This window comes from Micromesistius poutassou, assembly GCF_964030765.1.
Source record: "Micromesistius poutassou genome assembly, contig: SCAFFOLD_5472, whole genome shotgun sequence".
NCBI lineage: Eukaryota > Metazoa > Chordata > Actinopteri > Gadiformes > Gadidae > Micromesistius > Micromesistius poutassou.
This window is the reverse complement of record NW_028178880.1, coordinates 1-4,857: the sequence shown is the minus strand read 5'-3', so window position 1 is coordinate 4,857 and position 4,857 is coordinate 1. Positions and strand designations below refer to the sequence as shown.

General features: G+C 51.2%; 1 pseudogene across 1 annotated transcript; it reads left to right on the top strand.

The window, feature by feature from the left end:
* Positions 1-658: 658 nt before the first annotated feature.
* LOC311373297 (LIM domain transcription factor LMO4 pseudogene) lies at positions 659-4,230 on the top strand (annotated as a pseudogene). Its single transcript, XR_014684263.1, has 2 exons — positions 659-1,117; positions 3,988-4,230. The product of XR_014684263.1 is annotated as an LIM domain transcription factor LMO4 pseudogene (transcript).
* Positions 4,231-4,857: the final 627 nt, after the last annotated feature.

Below are 4,857 nucleotides of genomic sequence, written 5' to 3'. Positions count from 1 at the left end.
GATTAAATAAATTATCGGATTAAAGAGCCATCGCGGTCTTTCAGATTATGGTCAAACCAGTGAACTAAAGATTAATTTAATGGGTTTGCGAATCAGCGGGCGAGCTACAGTACCGGGCGCCGCCAGACGATGGCGCCATTACGCTCCGTAAGAAAGCCTTTTTTATTAACGTTACCTTTGACATCAGTACGATGTGAACGAGTCGTTCTGTTAAACATTTGAAAGGAGGAATAAACAACCACATAACATATATCCGTGGTGAACACGACTGAACTGAGGGTTTTTTGGGGGGCACGTCACGTGATGTGAAATGTAATCAGTCTATGTATATAGTCTATTCTAAAATCAACACTTGCAACCTCTCAACGCGTCTCTAACATGTCCTCCATAACGGGAAGGATTATTCACTTGGTACATTACTATTATTATCATTATACATATTATAATTATTATTATTATAATAATATCACGATCAGATCTTTATCATGCTCTCCGCGTCCAGGAACGAAGACATAATAATAAACCACTCCGCTGATTGGCTGCCTTTGTTATTGCTCCTAAATGGACTGCGTGGTGATTGGCTGCGGGGACCGTGACGTCAGTCGGGTAAAAGAGCTCTCCACCGGAGCCCTCCGTCCGTCAGCCACACATGCGGAGGCGCGCGTCAAGGACAGTGCGTGAAGCGGGTGTCGTGTGTGTACATGTGTGTGCGTGTGTGTGTGTGCTGCATCTTCAGACGCGTCTCGCTGCACACTGTCATTCTTGCGGAGGACATTACCGCCTGTGTGCGTCTCCACCTCCCCGGGCAATGGACCCGCTGCCCCGCAGAGCCCAGACCGACGCCCCGGCTCCGACACCACGGAACCTACCCGCTGGAAATACTATCTGAGAACTCCATTTGCGAAGTGTCACTTGGTCACTGCGCTCCGGTCCGTGCGTCAGGCTGCTCTCCTCTCGGACCCGGAGGCCGTCTGTCCAGCGATACATCGGCCTAACTTTTTCTACTGTACGGACGTTTAAAGTATTTTTATTCCGCTCCACGCAGTCCGATCTGAGTCTCCGTCCCGTCAAACTCCGCCGTCAGATTCAACCATTACTCTTAAAAAGGACAAGCGAGGTGGGTGTCCGGTCCAACCCCCCTATCCCCCGGTGTGCGGTGATGGTAGATGGTGTTAGATTATGTTAGATGGTGTTAGATGTGGTGATCAGTGGAGACATGTCTCCTCCGCTCCATCTAGAGAGGCTGTGTGTGTGTTTTAAAGAATGTTGGTGATATTTGATATCTTGTTTTCCCTCCTCCTTCACCCCCAGCCCATGCATCCCACGACCGCTCCGCAACGCTCTATATTCTACTCCTATATTATACCGCTGGATACTACTGCTGTACTACTGTGCTTATTCCACTACGATGGTTCTACTCCGTTCTACTCTATTCGCTGTATTCTACGCTATTCAGCTAGGGTAGTTCTGCTTTATTCTAGTTCTACTCTGTATTTTACGACAGTAGTTATAGTCTGATCCAGTAGTTATACTACAGTAATACTCTGTCGTGTACTTTGATTGGTTTATATAGATTAGTCCCTGGTAAAGTATGGGCCCATGGTCCAGGACTACAACACTAGGACCATGTTGTTATAGTCCTGGTCTACCAGGACAATAACAACAGGTCCTACCAGGTCCACATGGTCCTGGTAGACCAGGACTATAACAACATGGTCCAGGACCAGGACTATAACAACATGGTCCTGGTAGACTAGGAGATTGTGGTCTTAGTCCTGGTACCAGGAGTACTTGGACGTGGTCTTGGTGTCCATGGTCCTGCTGTACCAGGACCATAAGACCATAGTCCTGGTACTGGGACATGGTCCTGGCAGACCCGTGTACTGGGACGTGGTCCTGGTTGACCCGTGTACTGGGACGTGGACCTGCTCTACTAGGACTATAAGTCCTGGTACAGGGTTAGTCCTGTCCTGGTCCTCAGGCCGCATCCTGATCCGAGCCGATTGCCTGTCCGTGTAATTACTTGAGTTCTCCCATTTAAGTTAAAAGCTCACCCCCCCCCTCCCCCCTCCCTCTCTGAATGAAACTTGACGACGCTGGGTTATTTATCTTGGAGTCACTTTCAGGTCGGCTTTTTGATGCATCTCCCGCTAGATGTAATCAGCGTCGGGGTCTCCTCCGCCGTCCCTAAGAGCTCTGGGTAATGGGGTGGCTGAATGGCCTCCCCCCCTCCCCCCCCCCCCCCCCCCCCCACCCTCCCCCCTTTTCTAATGAGCCTACCTGCCTTTCAACGAAGATTTGGCTTAGCTCTCCGTGAAGTCTGCCAGGCGGGATGGAGGGGGGCGGGATTAGGACCGCGGCGGAGCCAGTGTTCATTTGTTGGTTTGAGCGCCGGCGGTACGGCCGTGCGCAGGGCTGGGAGCTGAGGTCTCGACCTGGAGAGACGCAGGACAGCAGCCCACCACACTGGGGTCAGATCCCTCCTGGGACTTCCTAGTGGTGGAGGAGAGAGCCAGTGGTTTTGTTTGAGTGTTAGTGGAGGCTGACGTGTTTTCTTATTGGTGGAAGATAATCAGAACAAGCGTCCTAATCCCAGGATTACCAGTGACCACCTGGTCAATACTGGTACCGACCTGGTCAGTATCAGTAGTGGGTTAGTGTTAGGGTAAGGGTCAGAGTTAGGGCAAGGGTTAGTGTAAGGGTTAGTGTTGGTGTTGGGGTAAGTATTAGGGTGATTGTTAGGGTAAGGGTAAGGATTAGTGTTAGGGAAAGGGTTAGTGTTAGGGTTAGTGTTAGGGTCAGGGTAAGGGTTAGCGTTAGTGTTAGTGTAAGGGTTAGGGTTAAGTGGCAATGTTAATGTTAGGGTAGGGATCAGTGTTTGGGTTAGAATTAGGGTTAGGGTAATGGTTAGTGTTTGGGTAATGGTTTGGGTAATGGTTAGGGTAGGAGTAAGGGTTAGTGTTAGGGTAAGGGTTAAGGTAGAGGTGAAAGCAGGTCACAGGCAGATCACTCCCCTTCCGTGCTTGGATCAGTCACCACCGTGTTCCTGATTTGATTAACCGTATGATTGTTGTTTGTACTGCTTGGGCCCCCAGAGTCTGTCCACACATTATTAATAACACACTCGATAGGTAACAGGTTCTCTCTGTGTAGGGTCCTTAATCTCCCGTCTGGTAGCAATAACTTACTCCTTATCTTATCCTGTTGTCTATCCGACATACTGCACATGAAACGATTTAAAAGTCGAAAAAAAAGTTAAATTACCTCTTTATTTCCTACAATATGATAATACACAATAAGACGATAAGACATGGTTCAGACGTGGTTCAGACAAACCACTGGGTTTGCTCAGCACAAAATGTTTAGCAAATAAAACTAAACACCAGCTATCACCAAGTTATTCCCTAAGCTAAGGTACTTATTAAACCCAGGGGGGGTCAGTCTACTGGTTCAGGGTCAGCAGATTGGGCAGCTAGGACAGATAGAAACTGAAATGAACACAATAAAATATGACAGACAGGCGACAACACACAGAACATGAAATAAAAGAGAGATAAAATGCTCTCAATGAGGCAGACACATCAGGGTGGAGGGGCAGAGTGTGAGGCCGGGTTGGAAGGGGTCCGTAGGAGGAGAAGCTTCACAGACGGACGCAAAGTGTGGACCCTCCAGGCCCCTCACCCTGTAGGCAGACGAGAGCCCCGGTCGGTCCCTCCCCCTCTCTAACGTGTCCCTCCCCCCTTTGACGTGCCCCCCCCCTCCTCTGACGTGCCCCCTCTCCCCTCCTCTGACGTGCCCCCCTCTCCCCTCTGACGTGTCCCCCTCTGACATGTCCCTCCCCGGTGGTCCAGAGCCTCTCTGACGTCTCCCTCTCTGGCCCCTCTCTGACGTGTCCCCCTCCCCTCTGACGTGCCCCAGTCTGCGGCCCCCCTCTGACGTGTCCCCTCCCCTCTGACGTGCCCCCCTCTGACTGTCCCCTCCCTCCAGGCACCATGGTGAACCCGGGCGGCAGCGGGCAGCCCCCGGCGGCGGGACGGGCTCCCTGTCGTGGAAGCGGTGCGCCGGCTGCGGGGGAAGATCGCGGACCGCTTCCTGCTCTACACCATGGACAGCTACTGGCACAGCCGCTGCCTCAAGTGCTCCTGTTGCCAGGCGCAGCTGGGCGAGATCGGCTCCTCCTGCTACACCAAGAGCGGCATGATCCTCTGCCGGAACGACTACATCAGGTAGGCTCCGCCCCCACGGCCCCCAAAACCTTAATGGTCATGGTTCGAACCCCGCCCCCCAGTCTACCTGCTTCTTAATGACCTGTCTCTGTACTGTCTAACCCCTACCTGCTCCTCAATGACCTGTCTCTATACTATCTAACCTCTCCCTGATGAAATGTGTAAATTAACAAAGTAATAAATAACAGACCGTAGGGCCGTCCGTACCGAATGAATAATTAATAAATGATCAATAATAATAAAGTCCCCATGATGGACTTGGTTTATAGGAAGGCAGAGGGGTTGTTATGTCTCTCTAGCGGTGGCTGTGTCTCTCTAGCGGTCAGACAGACGGCCGCAGAGCTAGAAGCTTCTATTGTCTGGGACTCAAAACCAAACTCTTTAGGGTGGATGGACGGAGTTCTTTGGTTTCCAGGGGACGGTGTCTCTGTGTGAGGGACGCAGCGAGAGAGAGAGAGAGAGAGCTAATCCAGAAGAGTGGCGCTTCATTAGGGGGAGAGCGTCTTTTTAAAATATTCTAGTGGCTCTCTGTGGGAAGCGTAACCATGGCTTCCGGGGCCGTGACTCATCTTGGGGAGAATAGTCTTTCTGTGACAGTCACACACCAGGGCAGAGGTCAGTGCGATCCTCT